The sequence below is a fragment of the Marmota monax genome, unplaced genomic scaffold (assembly GCF_021218885.2).
Source record: "Marmota monax isolate L192 unplaced genomic scaffold, Marmota_monax_Labrador192_F-V1.1 WCK01_AAM20220418_F8-fsc00023, whole genome shotgun sequence".
Lineage (NCBI taxonomy): Eukaryota > Metazoa > Chordata > Mammalia > Rodentia > Sciuridae > Marmota > Marmota monax.
Window position 1 is genome coordinate 1188576 of NW_026692907.1, and position 13624 is coordinate 1202199.

The following is a 13624-nucleotide window of genomic DNA, read 5'->3' on the forward strand; positions in this document are numbered from 1 at the left end:
CTGCCAGAAGCACTGGGGGATTTTTCTTTGATACTAATTGTGAGAAATTGTTTGAGCTCCCAAAGGTAAAACTCACAAAAGTGTGGGGTCTCCCCTATGACTGGATCTGAGAAGAGTGTTTAATGTTTCAGTTTGTTCAGTTCTTTGCATTGTTGTTAGGTTGGAGTAGTGATTTCCAAGTTTTTTATTTTTTAGTTGTAACTGGACACAATATCTTTATTGTATTTATTTTTATGTGGTGCTGAGGATGGAAACCAGGGCCTCGCACAGGCTAGACGAGCTGTCTACCTCTGAGCCATAATCCCAGCCCCGATTTCCAAGTTGTATGCACGACAGACCAGAAACTGAAGTCTACATATATTCTTATAACTTTGTGCAATTTGTGGTATGCAAACCCTGTTGATTTTTGCAACCTAGAATGATCTGGCTAAGGCTGTCTTTCTTCTCATGAATTTATTTTATTATTATTTACTTATAGGCTATATAATATCTTGAGTCAGTGTCTGACTTTTGAAAATTTAAGTTTCCTATTAAAGTTGAAACTATGAATTTGATGTCATTTAAATCCATTTATATCATTTATTGTAATATCTTTGTTAAGACTTGTTACAAATTAAGGCAACCAACTGAAGTTAAAAGGAAAATAAAAGGGGGGGGAGTTTCATAAGGATACTAAGATATCTCATAGACTCCTAAGGCAGTCATTATAGCTGTTCCTCAGGCACAGTATAGAAGAGTCAGTAATTAGTCTAGACTAGGATCCCACATTATTCTAAGCAACTGGTTAGATGGATGAGTTTCCCTTGAACATGGCATTTTATCTTGTAGTAAAAAAGTATAGGTTGGGGGATACACCATCAGTGAAACTCCCCATCTTGTACAATCACAAAAATGGGATCCTAATTAGAATAAGTTATTCTCCATGTATGTGTAATATGTCAGAATACATTCTACTGTCTTTTTTTAATTTTTTATTGTTGGCTGTTCAAAACATTACATAGTTCTTGATATATCATATTGTCATGTGTATCTAAAAAGAACAAATAGGGCTGGGGTTGTGGCTCAGTGGTAGAGCGCTTACCTCACATGTGTAAAGCACTGGGTTCGCTCCTCATCACCACATAAAAATAAATTAATTAAATAAAGGTAACATGTCCATCTACAACTAAAAAATATATAAAAAATAAAAATAAAAAGAACAAATAAAGAAAAAAATGTATAGGTTGGGGATGATGCTCAGTTGTAAAGCACTTACTTTGCACATGTAAGACCCTGGGTTTGATCCTCAGCACTGCCAAAAAACCCCCCCAAAAACAACAACAACAAAAAAAATGTATATGGAATGGGGGGATACGTTGTTCTAGAATTCTGTTGGTGGCAAAATAATATCTATTATCTAGAAATTAGAGATATGCAGTTGAGCTGACATGGTGTTAATTAATGAGTTAATCATGAACAAATTATTTACTATTTTAGGGAATATCTTAATTAGGGTCCTCTGGAGAAACCGAACCAATAGGAGATATGGACCTCTAGCTTGCAGATGGCAATTGTGGGACATCTCAGGCTCCATAATCACATGAACTTTATAATAAATCTCATGATTTCTTTTCTTTCTTTCTTGTTGGAAGGGCAGTACTTGGTATAATTCAAATGCTAATTTCAGGGCTGGGGCTATAGCTCAGTGGTAGAGCACTTGATTGGTCAATTTGAGGCTCTGAGTTATATCCCTGGTATTATACCAAAAAAACAACAACAGAAACAAACAAAAATTGCTAATCTCTTCTGGAAATACTGTTACAGGTATACTAATACATTTTGTTTAATCAGATATCTGTCAGGTTGACTGTAAAATGAATAATACATGGGGGTACAATAGTAGGGATGCTGTATATCTTAATTGTTTCTGACCACATTATGTATATACAAACATTTACATGGTCTTTGAGTCTTATTATTCCACATGTGAAAATTACACATATTCTTTGTTTTAGTGCTGATCTGAAATTAGTTGCTGTTCTAGAGATTTTAATGCCTCTCTATATTTGATATACCTGTTATTGTGTTTTCCAATATTTGTTAAACTCCTCTGCTGTTGTTTTCTGTGTGCTAGGTGAAAGTGATCACCTTGTTTTTTATAGCTCTTGACAGAGAATTCAATGTTTGTGAAAGATGCCAGATATCCTGGAAATTGAATTCCTGTGTGACTGTGGGGTAACAACAATGTTAACTTCCCAGATCCTGCTCTCTTCATGTATTTTAATCTAGAGAAATACAACCCTTTACAAATAAGAGATTATCTCATTTCTTTTTTTCTGCTACTGTGTTGAGAGTGTTTATTATAATCAAAGAACATCTTTTTAGGATCAAATTTAGCCATTTCAGAATGTCAAACAGTCAAGATACCTTTTTTATTCCTTTCTCTTCTTTTATTGTTCAGACTTGAATTGATCATTTAAGACTGGTGGACTTGATGGTTTATTAATTGGTAACAGATTAGTCCACTAGTTGATTTCAGGGTTAAAATCATGCTCTGCATTTTTATTCTAATACTTTCACACAAATTGCTTTTTTTTTTTTTTTTTTTTTTTTTTGCTTTACTGGGTATTGAACCCAGGAGTGCTGTACCACTAAACTATACTCCCCAGCCCTTTTATTTTTATTTTTATTTTTATTTTTTATTTTTTTGCCTTAAGACAGGGTCTCACTATGTTGCTGAGGCTAAACTTAAATTTGCAATACTCCTGCCTCAGCCTTTTAAGTCCCTAGTCACCATGCGTGGCTCACACAAATTGCTTTTTGATGGTGAATAATAATAATAGCTACCATTTATTTAGCACAGTGTGTCAGATCTGTGCAAGGCACTTCATATAATGCTCTTTTTCATCATTAAAAGTATTCTGCAAGGGCTGGGGTTGTGACTCAGTGATAGAGCGCTCTCTAGCATGTGCAAGGCATTGGGTTTGATTCTCAGCACCACATAAAAATAAATAAATAAAATAAAGATATTATGTCCATCTACAACTAAAAAAATATTCTGAAAAGTAAATTTTTCAGATAAAGTATAAAGAAATAAGACTTAGGTTAAATAACCTGCTGAAAGTAACAACTATTCAATACTAGAGCATGAATTCAAACCAGCAGGTTCTCAAACCAGTGATCAAGCCCTACTGAGAATGCATTAAAATGTGCTTTGGATTAAATAGGTATATTACATTTTGGTAATAGTTGATTTGATATTCTAATCTCAGTTTTGCCAGGTAATGTATTGTTATATATTGATACTCTTTTTAAATTTTTCCCATAGCTTTATTGAGGTAAAATTGAAGTACAATAAAATGCACATATTTGAAGTATGTAAATTGATTAGTTTTGGCATGTATGTAGCCAATACAATCAATATAAAGAGGATTTCCATTACTTTTTTTAAAAAGTTGAAATCATGCAGAATATGTTTCTATCTTGATTTATTACATTAGAAATCAATAACTTTAAGATATATAGAACCCCACCCCCATACCAACTATTTCCAAATTAAATGGCACACTTATAAATATCTCTGAGGTCAAGGAAGAAAGTACAAGAGAAGTAAGTAAAAATTGCTTTGAACTGAGTGATGATAAAAGGCTAAAATATCATGCTCTCTGGGATGAAACATATTCAGATGAACATTTATAACTTAAAGTACTTGTATCAGAAAGAAGCTAGAATAATAATCAAATTATTTTCAAATTAAGTAGTAGGAAGAAAAAAATAAGAGTAGGAGCAGAAATATATGAAATAGAGAAGAAATTAATACAGCTAAAATTTGATAAAAATCAAACAAATCCAATCAAGAAAAAGCAAAAATACAAACATCAATATCAATGGAAAGGGTGCTATCAAAATAACCCTACAGATGCTAAAAACATATTAAGGTTCTATTACAATTGTATGCCAACATATGTGATAGCTTACATAACATGGTCTATATTAGAGAAGGATCTGTGTGCTGCTGAGGAAAAAAAAGTGTATTCAGTCACTGATGAAATATTTTATATATATCTGTTAAGTCTAAATTATTGATTATATTATTGAGTTCTATGTTTCTTTGTTTAGTTTTTGTTTGGAAGATCTATCCAGTATTATTTAACAGAGGGGTGTTAAAGTCATCCAGTATTATTATTTTGTGGTCTGTTTGATTCTTCAAGTTGAGAAGGGTTTGCTATATGTAGATGCTCTGTTGTTTGGGGCATAAATGTTTATGATTGTTATGTCTTGTTGATGATTCCTTTAAGCAGTATGAAATGTCCTTCTTTGTCCCTTCTGATTAACTTTGGCTTGAAGTCCACTTTGTGTGATATGAGGATAGAAACCCCTGCTAGTTTATGCAATCCATGTGAGTCATATGTTTTTTCCCATCCTTTCACCTTCAGTCTGTAGATGTCATTGCCTCTGAGGTGAATCTCTTGGAGACATCATATTGTTGGGTCTTGTTTTTTTAATCCAATCTGCCAGTCAATGTCTTTTGATTGATGAGTTTAGGCCATTAATGTTCAAGGTTATTACTGAGATATGATTTATTTTCCTTATAATTTTGGTTTATTTCTAGTTTTTAATTTGCATTACTTTTTCCTTTTCTTTTTTAAAATATTTTTTTATCTGTAGATTAACACAATACCTTTATTTTATTTATTTGTTTTTATGTGGTGCTGCGGACTGAACCCAATGCCTCACACATGCTAGGCAAGGGCTCTACTACTAAGCCACAACCCAGCCCTCCTTCGATTGACTGTTCCTTTAGTGCAGCTCCTCTCTTTGCTGGTTTTCACTTTTTTTTTTTTCCATTTCATCTTCATGGAATATTTTGTTGAGAATATTTGAAGTGCTGGCTTTCTGATTGTGAATCCTTTTAATTTTTATCATGGGAGATTTTTATTTCATCTTCAAATATGAAGCTTAATTTTGCTGGATATAGGATTCTTGGTTGGCATCCATTTTCTTTCAGAGCTTGGTATATGTCTTTCCAGGACCTCCTGACTTTGAGGGTCTGGGTTGAGAAATCTGCTGAGATCCAAACTGATTTCCCCCTATATGTAATCTGATATTTTTCTCTTGCAGCCTTTAAAAATTCTATCTTTCTTTTTTAAAATTCTATCCTTATTTTGTATGCTAGGCATTTTCATTATAATGTGCCTTGATGTGGGTCTGTTGTAATTTTGCTCATTTGGGGTCCTGTAATCCTCTTGTATTTGATTTTCCATTTCATTTTTTAGATTTAGAAAATTTTTTGATATTATTTTATTGAAAAGATTGTGCATTCCTTTGGTTTGTATCTCTGCACCTTCATCTATCCTGATAAATCTTAAATTTGTCTTTTCATGTTATCCCATCATTCTTGGAAGTTCTATTCGTGGTTTCTCAACATCTTCTCTCCATGGTCCACTTTATTTTCAAGATTATTTATTTTGTCTTCATTGCCTGAGGTTCTGTCTTCCATGTGGTCTAGTCTGTTGGTGATGCTTTCTATTGAGTTTTTTTTTAAATATTTTTTTTTAGTTGTTGATAGACCTTTATTTTATTACATGCAGTGCTAAGAATCGAACCCAGTGCCTCACTCACACGAGGCAAGGGTGCTACCGCTGAGCCCCAGCCCCAGCCCACTCATATTGATTTTTTTTTTTAATATTTATTTTTTTTTTAGTTTTCGGCGGACACAACATCTTTGTTTGTATGTGGTGCTGAGGATCGAACCCGGGCCGCACGCATGCCAAGCGAGCGCGCTACCGCTTGAGCCACATCCCCAGCCCTCATATTGATTTTTTAAAAAAATTTTTTAGTTGTAGATGGACATAATATCTTTATTTTTATTTTATTTATTTTTATATGGTGCTGGGGATCAAACCCAGTGCCTCACACATGCTAGGCAAGTGCTCTTCCATTGAGCTACAATCCCAGACTCATCTATTGAGTTTTTAATTTGGTTTATTGTTTCCTTAATTTAAATTATTTGTTTTCCTTTCTTCTTCTTCAAAATCTCTATCTCTTTATTGAAGTGATCTTTTCCTACCTGTATTTGCTCTCTTACTTTGCTCATACTTTACTTTGCCGATCAGTTTCATTTTGTACATTCTGAACTCCTTCTCTGACATTTCTTTCACTGTGGTGTTTATGACTTCTGTTATTGGAGTACCTTGGTTTGCTTGGGGCAATTTGTTCCCTTGTGTTTTCATGTTGTTTGTCTACCCATCTAACAGTGTGGGTCTGAGGCAACAGAGTTTCTACCCTGTGTACTTATAGTATCCCTGAAGGTTTCCAGTACCTCACTATTTAGGGGGAAACAAATTATATGATAACAACTACCAATGCAAACAATTGATAGCAATAAACAAAATAGTTCCTGCTATGATATCTGTAATGTTAATTATCACAATACACAGAAGTGATGTGATCAGTTTTGCCTATAATAAAAACAGCAAGTTTGCAACAGGGTTTACATTTTCAAATGGTGGACAGGAAATGAACAGAAGTGATATATGATATGATATGATTATGAGGAAAGAGGAGAGAAGACAGAAGAAAAAGATTAAAGGAAGAGTGAAAGAGAACAACAGAGATTGGCTGTTAGCAGAAAAAAAGAGAATCAGGAAACAGGTAGGAGAAAAAAATATATAAAGCAAAAATTTAAATAATTAAAAATAAAAATAAAAGAATACAAAACCAAAACTAAGATATACTAATAAAACATCCTAGTTCACAAAAACCTAATCTATGTAAAATAACTGGCTTCAAAAATGCTAGAGATGAGAAGACAAAAAAATAGGAGACTATATAAGTGGCCATGAACCATTGAGGTCGCAATTAAACAGTGAAAAAGGATTTTAAAAAAAAAAGGAAAAGAAAAGAAAAAAAAATCTTGATGAAAAGTTGAAGGATTATTCTGAAAAATCTTAATAGCCTGGAAAGGGGAGACACACAGTTAAAAAATTATGAATCATTAATCAGCTGATAAGTGCCATGATAGTAGTAAAAGATATACAAGAAAGAGGCACCTATCCTAGACCTAGATCAGAAGGGCTTCATGGAAGAAATGATGTATAAGGTAGGATGATGAGAATAATTAAGAGTTAAGTAACAGTGGCAGCAGCAAAGTGTTGGAGCGTACTCAAGGCCTAAATAATAACACATGTGAAGGCTTGTTTTTTTTTTTAAATTTTTTTTTGCTTGGTATTAAACATAACTATTTTATTTAGATATAATTCGCATACCATAAAATTAACTCTTTTGAATATACATTCAATTTTCAGTATATTCAGTGTTATACATCAACCCTATTGTCTAATTCCAGAATATTTGTATCACCCTAGAAAGAAACCCTGTACCTATTAACATCTTCCATTTCCTCTTTTCTGCAGGCCCTGGAAACCACTATCCTAATTTCTGTCTCTATGTATTTGCCTATTCTGAATATTTCATACTAATAGAACTATATGGTATGTGGTTGTCAATGATTGTCTTTTTTTAAAAATGTGTTTTTAGTTGTAGATGAACACAATAATACCTTTATTTTATTTATGTATTTATTTTTATGTGGTGCTGAGTATCAAATTCAGTGCCTCACATGTGCTAGGCAAGTGCTCTACCACTGAGCCACAACTTCAGCCTCAGTGATTGGCTTTTTAACTTAGCATAATGTTTTGAAGGTCTATCCATGTTGAAACATGTGTTGGTATGAAGGCTTATTATGGGGAATGGAGGTAGACAAGATCGGGAGTTGAAAATTCCTATTGATTAAGATGAATAGGGAATAGAATAAGAATTTGAGAACACAGAATATATCATATTAGAGAGGTAAGCGGAAACCAAATTAAAAAGAACATTTTCAGCTATGTTTTGGAGCTGTGGTCTTTAGTCTAGAGGCAATAGGTTGCTGTTGAATGGTGTTAAGTATGAAAAAGATATAAGCAGATTTGTTTTTTGCATTTGTATAGAGAGTGGGCTAGATGGATACAAAATGGGAGGGCAGGGAAATTATTAGGATTCTTACAAGTAACTGGATTATGGCAATGGGAATGTAAAGAGGTGGGTGGATATGAAAGATTTAAAAGCAGAATGATAAGACTTAGGAGTTAGATTGAATGAAGAGGTTAGAGGAATAATGGAGAGGATCTAGAATGACAGTTGAGTTTCTGAGTTGGTGGGACAGGTGAATGATGATTAAGCTCATTAAGGAGCTGGGAAGCTAGACAAATTCCAGGATGCCAGCCTGGAATAATAGGGAGTATTAAACTAGCACTGGAAAAGTAATGAAATGAAAAAAAAATGCATTTTTCAGAAATTTTTATTTATTATTATAGTAGTATATATGGTTAGGAGGAAAAATATGAAAAGCTAGCTTTTTGCTTGGATAACATTAGTTATTTTCTAAATACTCTAAGAGGCCCAAAGCTGATTTTATTGAGTGGTTTATGCAAATCTGGAGTCAGAGCTAAGTATCTCAATAGAGGAAAGTCTTCCATCAGTGCATCTTTCTTGCCTGTCCTTATAGTTTTTACCCTTTTTCTTTAAAATATTTATATTAATTTGAAGAGTATCAGATTTCTAACTTGGTATTTCTTTTTGACTATTGCTGTATAATTACTATGTAATTACTATAACAAAATGTAATAGTTTCAAACAGCAATTTAATTATCTCTTATGGTTCTGGAAATTGACTGGGCTCAGCCACGTGGTTCTTTCTTAGGGTCTTTGTACAATTGTAGTCAGTTAATGGCTGGGGCTAGAGTCATCTTGAGGCTTGCTTGTTCACATTTGTAGAGAGGCTCATGGGCCAAATCATCAACATGTGTCCTCTCCAAGTGTTTTCTTTGGCATGGTAACTGGGCTTCAAGCATGAGTGTTCCAAAAGGACTAGGCAGAGGCTGCATTAGCATATTTCACCACATAATCATCACAGATTTTATGCCAGTTTTTTTTTTTTTTTTGTAAAAATAGTGGGATGCAATCATTATGTGAAGATTTTCTTAGAAAAAAATGTGATGGTATTACTTAAAGATCATCTATTACTAAATTGTATTTGGTGCAATATTAGGATGCATGAAATACTCTTGAATATATGTTAAAATTGAGCAGTACAAATTGATACATATCCTTTCTCCATGACAATTTAGTGAACATTTTATTAGTCTGAAGGGAAAAAAGTTAACACTTTAGTTGTTATTGATTTGTGCATTATAGTTGAATATTTTATAGTTGAGAAAATTTACTACAATGTTGGGAAGTATGGACTTATAAAATTTAACTTCTGTGTTCAAAGGTTCTGTGCTACTATTATTAATTTTGTTATCTGACATGCTGTCCTCAGTGGTACTCATATAAGATGTGTTTACCGTTAGTACTGCCAACACTCTAAATACACTCCACAAGTTAACTTTTGGAAATACACTGACAGTGCACATGTGCTGAGAATACATTGCTGCTCTGTTTACTTTCTAAGTTATATGACAAATAGAATTATACCATGTGATGATTACATAATGAAATATTACAAACCAGTTTTGGACTGAGAAAACAAGGTGCAATGATTATGCTGTGGTGATGATTATGTGATGAAATGTGGTACCTTTAAAGGACTAACCTTGGAAGTTACATGGTGTTTTCATCAGCTTTGCGTTGATGTGAACAGTATGTCCAACAAGAAAAACTTGGAGGAAAAGTTTATTTTGACTCATGGTTTCAGAGGGCCCCACTGTGTGTGTGTGTGTGTGTGTGTGTACGTGCGTGCGCAGGCACCTGGGGATTGAACCCAGGGCCTTGTACGTGTGCAGCAAGCACTCTACCAACAGAGCCATATCCCCAGCCCTAGGGCCCCACTTCTTAAAGGTTCCATTATATTCCCTATTGCCACACTAGGGATCAAGCTTCTAACACATGAACTTTGGGAACACACTCAAAAAATCATATCCAAACCATATCAGAATGCAGTCATACATTTCAGTGTATATTATTTCTCAAAGATAAAAATGGAGACTTTATGATTAAATAGGATGAATGAACATACACACATACACTCTCTTTTTTCCTTTCTTTACTAAAATGGTAAAAAGGAACAACAGGATCAATAATCTAAGTTCCAGTTTGAGAACAGGACAAGACTAATGTCTTACCTAAACCAGTCAGACACAACACCACATACCACATACCATAACAACACACACACACACACACACACACACAATGTAACGAATTCCTTCTTCTACCTTGTTTTATTTAGGCCCTCCATGGATTGGAAAATGCCCACTTATACTGGAGAGCAATCTGCTTTACTCATTTCACTGATTCAAATACTAATCTCATCTTGAAACACCCTCACATACACACTCAGAAATAGTGTTTAGTCTGGGCACCCTATGTTCCAATCAAGTTGACACATAAAATTAACCATTACACACATGTAAAATTAACCATTACATTACTGTAATTGCTTCATACATTAAAAAAATAACAAAAGTAAATATAGATACACATAGGATTTGATATTTAATCTGTAGAATTGATTTTATTCATTTAAAGTTTATTATTTAAAAAGAAGGATCTTCAATTAGCTACACATTGAATGGAAGAAACTTACTTTGGCATTATTTTCATTTGACCTTGATACTTTACCCCCCATACTGCCTTTTCTTACTTCTGATATGATTCAATCATTTATTTGATAGTTTGTTTCTTAGCATCAATAGCTCTTCTCATTTAGAGTATATCATACCATATACATATTTTTGAAGTTCTTGAAGATAGGAATATCTTTAAACAATGATTTTAAATTTTTTAGTTGTAGATGGACATAGTACCTTTATTTTATTTTATTATTTATTTATTTATTTTAGTTGTAGTTGGACACAATACCTTTAATTTATGTATTTATTTTTATGTGGTGTTGAGGTTTGAACCCAGTGCCTCACATGTGCTGGGCGAGCGCTCTACCACTGAGCGCAGCCCCAGCCCCTAGTACCTTTATTTTATTATCTTTTTATGGTGCTGCTGATCAAACCCAGGGCCTCACAACCCCAACCCATCATCAGTAATTTTCATTCATTGGTCTCTGGAAACTTGAATTTTAGTTATACTTTCTTCCATTCTAGTTTTTTAGTAATCACATCATTTTCACATCAGATAATGAAGTATCTATAATAATTACAGGAAATTTCTTCTGATGCCTCAGTTTATCTTTAAGTGAAGTGGTGTTCATTAGATTATCTCTAAGATGATTACCTTTTCTGAAAATACTAAATGTTGGCCTTTTTATATTGAAGGTAGGATGGTCTTAGTTTTATTCTGATTAGTTTCAACTACTAATCTCGTTTAAGGTTAAGGAATTTGTATAAGCAATTAGACAGGCATTTAAGTTGGACTACTATGACTTCACAGATATTGTCATATGTTCATTCAGAAGAAGGGAGTCACATTTGAGGAAGCACTGTCTTCCATACTACTGACAGTAAAGGCTAATATTGGATTAATAGATCCATTTCTTTATAAAGCAGTGGACTATAATCCACAAAGAATTCATTTGGAGGAAGAACAGTTGTTTGGCAATAAAAATCTCAACAGGAAGCTTTTGAAACAATTTAAAAATTCTGGATGTATACGAAAAAAAAATCATACCAGAGGATATTCTCATGAAACAGCAGTTTCTTAGTTTGGATTCTTGGAGGCTCTACTATACATAAAGTAAATGGTATTTTTATGAATTAATATAATTGTAGTCATTGGGTAGAAAGAGCTTGCTGTTGATGTTTACACATTATCCATTGAAGAAAAAAAGCATGTGGAAATCCTTAACTCTTCCTTTACACTTCCAACTTTTGGCCTTCTGAGACAGTATGATTTGTGTGTTGCTGCCTTCCATGCAGAGCAGGTCTTTGAATCTGAAGGTGTTAATTATAATTTATTGTTATTCCCCATTGCTTTTATTGTCTGGCTATGATAGGCTTATATGATGAAAATTAGGGCTTATTGTTAAGCAAATGTAATGAGCGATCTGTTTTTTCCTTTAGGATCAAACAGACCATACTGAGTCAGCAGGACTTTCCTGTGGCTGCTGTATCAGTGGGACGTGTCCTCTGCAGGAAGGTGCCTGGCTGCAGCCCCCTCCACTGTGGCTCTGCTCCAAGGACTCCTCAGTGAGTCCTAGCAGAACACGGCTAAGGAAAGCAGAGAGGGAGGCTGGTGGTGCAGCAGGCATCATGAATAAGCACAGAGAAGTCTGTCCTTTATCACATTCATAAGGAGAAAAAGGTAAGAAAACCAATGTTCTTATTTTTCTTTGATTGGACTTGAGAAAACAACTAGATATATAGAAAATAATGCTGTTGTATTTTTGCTGTTTGCTTCACTTATAACATTGTATCTTGTTAAATCAGTAGTAGAGTTTTTCAAAAAGACTTGATGTGGGCTGGGGATGTGGCTCAAGCGGTAGCACGTTCACCTGGCGCGGCCCGGGTTCGATCCTCAGCACCACATACAAACAAAGATGTTGTGTCCGCCAAAACCTAAAATAATAAATATTTAAAGAAAAAAAAAAGACTTGATGTTAGTCCAGAGAAATAGAGTATTTTAAAATTGCTTTTAATTATGTCACCACAGGGCTCTGACTGTGGCTCAGCAGTGGATACTTGCCTGGCATGTGTGAGGCGCTGGGTTCGATTCTCAGAACCACATATAAATAAATAAAATAAAGGTCTATCAACTACTTAAAAAAAAATATATATATATATATAATCAGTTTCTGCTACCTTGATTGTGGAAAGATAATTTCAGCATGAAAAAAACATGTATTTTTGCAGTTTTTTAGGAGAAAATAGTGGCATATCTGCCCAATTAATGTCATTTATCTTAGTCATATAAGAGCTGAATAGTAAAACTAATTTGCGAATAGAGAATCAGAATTATAGATTTAAATATATTATTTTGTATTTATATTAGTTTGAATAGCAATAATTTCCAGCAGAAAACTGGAGTATTTCATTAGTTTTTATAAAATAGAAATCTGATTTTTTTTTCCTAAGAATCATGTAAGGTTTTTTTTTGTTTCCAAGTCTAATGATAGTTTATAGGACAGTGTATGGTAGGAAGTTGTGCAGGTGAGACTGGTTTGAGAAACTGATCATACTCTTCACTAGTAACTAGTGTTGTATTGTCTGGCTGAGTTCTCTTGTGTTTATGTATAAATTATGAGGAAAGGCATAGGATAAGAAATTAAATGTGATAAGAAATTGAACTTCTTGGACTGGGATTGTGGCTCAGCGGTAAGCACTCGCCTAGCATGGGCAGGACTCGGGTTCGATCCTCAGCACCACATAAAAATAAAATGCATTGTGTTGTGTCCATCTACACCAAAAAATAAATATAATAAATAAATAAATAGAAAGAAAGAAAGAAAGAAAGAAAGAAAGAAAGAAAGAAAGAAAGAAAGAAAGAAAGAAAGAAATTGAACTTTTTGGGACTGGGGTTGTGTCTCAGTGGCAGAGTGCTTGCCTAGCATGTGTGAGGCATTGAGTTTGATTCTCAGAACCACATATAAATAAATAAAAAATAAAGGTCCATCAGTAACTAAAAAATTAAAAAAGAAGAAGAAGAAAGAAAT

General features: G+C 33.8%; 1 protein-coding gene and 1 pseudogene across 3 annotated transcripts in view; one reads left to right on the forward strand and one right to left on the reverse strand.

The window, feature by feature from the left end:
* The window catches only part of LOC124096866 (superkiller complex protein 8-like), a 48440-nt pseudogene extending 37789 nt beyond the window's left edge, over positions 1 to 10651 (reverse strand).
* Positions 1 to 13624, forward strand: part of Zfyve9 (zinc finger FYVE-type containing 9) — a 234470-nt gene that overhangs the window by 54260 nt on the left and 166586 nt on the right. For all 3 annotated transcript variants that reach the window (XM_046451092.2, XM_058581453.1, XM_058581454.1), the window contains exon 2: positions 12036 to 12276. The gene's annotated coding sequence lies outside the window, so the exon portion shown is untranslated. The remainder of the gene's footprint in view (positions 1 to 12035; positions 12277 to 13624) is intronic.